Here is a 3,424-nt window from a genome sequence, read left to right on the forward strand (position 1 = left end):
AAAATTGAATTGGAGAAAGACAACAGTAGGGAGACTCTACTGAAGCAGTCTGTTCTGCTCAGACAGAAAGTGCCAGGAGGGTATCCATGCTTGAGTTGTCTTACTAATATAACAAGCAGACCACAGCAACAAGAGAATATGAGAGGTATCCTAGAGCAGGAACCTGGGTAGAACTCTTTAAAAATTCATACTTGCATTCCAGGTAAGAGAACCAGTCTTGGAATGCAGGTGTAAACATTTGGCTTTTCTCATATTTCTCTTCCTAGTCTCCAATATAGGAGGAGAAAAGCAAACCTAGAAAAGGATGGAAGAGAATTAGAAAGGGAGAAGAAATGAAAGAACAGGACTCACATACATATCTCCACTGGGCAGTTTCCTTAGACTTCTAAGCACAAGACATAAAGAGAGGAACTGTGCTAATTTGCCATGTAGCTGAACTTACATCATTCCAGAATGTAATAGATTTTTTAATATCTTGGAATGGATGAAAAGTTATGGAAACAATCTAAGTTAATTTTACAAGGACTAGAAAGAGTGATTTAACAGAGCATGACTGAAAATAGCAATTGGAGAAAAAATAAAAACAGTTTATGCTTATACCTCACCAAGGTGAAACTGTTTAATAAACCAGTTATCCATATAAGCAGTGAGCACCATCAAATATATATTTGACAATGGTACTGCAGAGAGTTAACTGCAAATAACTTTCAGCCTTGTTAGCCTTACATTACCAATAAGCTTGGGTAAGAAAATTGACCATAAATCTTCAGTTTAGTAAGAACTCATGTTTCACTATGTATTACAAAAATGTATTTAAACATAATTTACTGTTTGTCATCAAATTCATATACACTCCTATTTTCTAAAAAAACTGAAGTTCAATTCTGTTTTACCTCCACTGTGAATATCAAAGTCACAGAGCCAGGAGTATAAGTGTCAACTTTAACTTTTGACTTGTTTTCACATCCCTCTATGTATTTTGAGTAAGCATAGAAATGAGCTTTTTTTTTGTTTTCCACAAGATTAATTTCTTTACTCTTTTCCACTTCCAGCCCTTTGAAAACTAAGCAAGAAGACAGAAACATATCCACCAGCCTCTGTATCAAGTCACTAAGAACAGTCTAACTCTTACAATGACTCACTCCCTTAAAGGTAAAAGTGTAGTTAATTCTTCCAGCTGGAGGTTGGGTTGAACTGCTTATCTTTAGCATCTGAGCATTATAATCAGCTGATTTTTTTGAACCATATAGCTTTCAGCAGCAATAGTCTAAGAATCAAGTCTGTACAACACTATACAACCCCCCACATTAAGATGAGTATTAATCTCTTTGAAAGGATTAATAATCCAATGTCCACCGTCTTATTTTTCAGTGACATATCAGAAAATGTATTTTAAAAAAAAGAAAACAAAATTTCTTCCCCCTCTTCTGCCCCTAAATGAATGAATTTTCCCGAGCTTTCACATTTCCAGCTTTGTTTTTGGTTTCCTTGACTACAGTTGACCCACTTGATCACTGTTCCCCTAAAATCTTCCTTCTCCTCTAAAAACATGATATTCTTATTTCCCCAGCTATAGTTTCACACTTATCCATCTCCTCCTCTCTTCTTGACCCATCCTGCAAGGTCAGTCAAAGCTCACTTTAATATTTTGTTCTCCCCTTTCCATGGATTCTCTATACTACCCATTCTTGCAGTTTTCAGCCATCACACTTACGTTGGTAATTTCCAGAGTTTACAACTTATGTCTTAACATTTCATCCTTTCCAATCATCTATGTCAGAGGGCATATCTTAGGGAACCTGTGACGTCTGAAATGTAAGTAAGTCTTAAACCCAGCCAAATGACCCTACCCCTTTAACTGGCACCCTGAATCTGCCCCAAGTCAATCAAATGCTATCCTGCCCACCCTGCATTTGTATCTTCCTTTTCCTTTCCCTAGAAACCTTCTTCATTTCTGTTCATCTCCTCACTGGGACTGCTGCGAGGCCCCCAACTCTATGCTAAGCCTCTGGCTTCCAAGCCTGCCATTCTATGCTGTGTAGAGCTGCCAGCATTATCTCTTTTATCTCTTCTCTTACCGTGCCAGTCTCTTAGAATCTCTTTCTCTTGCCTATGACATCTCATCTAAATTCTTGAGTCTGGCATCTAAGGCCCTTCATCAATGGAGTCCACAATTCCCATGTTTTCTAGCCAAATAGCTCATTACTCTTCAACATACCATTGCTTTAGCTTCACCAAGTAAATGCTCACTTCCCACATATATCTTAATCATCCCCCTTGTGTTTTTTTCACAACCTCAAATTCCCTCCTTTTTCCTTTTTACTGGCCCATGCTTATTACTGGCCATACTTACTATCTTTGGCCATATAATTACCGGAGTATTGTCATTCCTGAGGCTACAAAATTTCCCCTACTCTCAGACTATTTTTTGATTTTCCTTGATGGTCTCATGCTTAGCAGTCATCAGAGATAACTTCTGTATGTTGCTGACAATCCCATATCATTATTCAAATAAATTGTCAACCTAAATGTAAACAAACTAGTATAATTTCAGATGAGTGGACTAACCCTTAAAATGCTTCCTTTATTCATGAAATCAACAAACATTTATTTAGCACCTACTATATGACAGTGACTATGCCAGCAGCTAGGAATAAAATGATATATTTTAAAACCCTTCTCAAATAAAAAATACGCTCAATAACTTGAAAAGCTCCTCTTAAAAATTATTTTCCCATCCATAAGCAGGCACTGGTCATTTTTTAAGCATAATTATCATTGGGTCATTTAAATATTTCAAGAAGGCATTATCTAATAGTTAAAATAATTGCTTCATTCAACAAATATTCATTGAGTATCTACTAGGTACAGAATGCATGAATGAGTGAGTTCCTTAAGGAGGGGAATTTGTTTGTTATCTTACTGTATCCTCTGTCAGAGGAAATGAACTTTACCCTTTCAAAAAAAATGTTGACAAAATATATAAGGACATGGAATTCTTGCTTTTAAGATCATAAAAATTACTCCCAATATTTAATAATATTGTGCTAAATGAAAATTCCCAACTCCATCCTTCTAATAACATCAATGATCTGAATATCAACTCTTCTATCTTCAAAGGCAAACTTTCAAAACCTTATCCTCTCTCCACTCCCATATTGTAAAATTCTCTAGAAACATATAAATGTAATTTTCTTAACTTCTGAAAGAAAAAGATATTTTAAGCTGAAAGCAAGAATGGCATATTTATTTTATACAGCTGAACTGTTTACATAATTACACTAATTAAGATTCCAACTAATTGTCATGGAAAGAAATCCTTTGGGTACTAAAAAGTGTTCTTAAAGTAAAATTATCACAATTCCTGAGTGATGTGTTACATTTTAATTACCCTGCTAAGTTTCTAGACTCTTTTCTTTATACT

This window comes from Ursus arctos, unplaced genomic scaffold (assembly GCF_023065955.2).
Source record: "Ursus arctos isolate Adak ecotype North America unplaced genomic scaffold, UrsArc2.0 scaffold_3, whole genome shotgun sequence".
In the NCBI taxonomy this organism is placed as follows: domain Eukaryota; kingdom Metazoa; phylum Chordata; class Mammalia; order Carnivora; family Ursidae; genus Ursus; species Ursus arctos.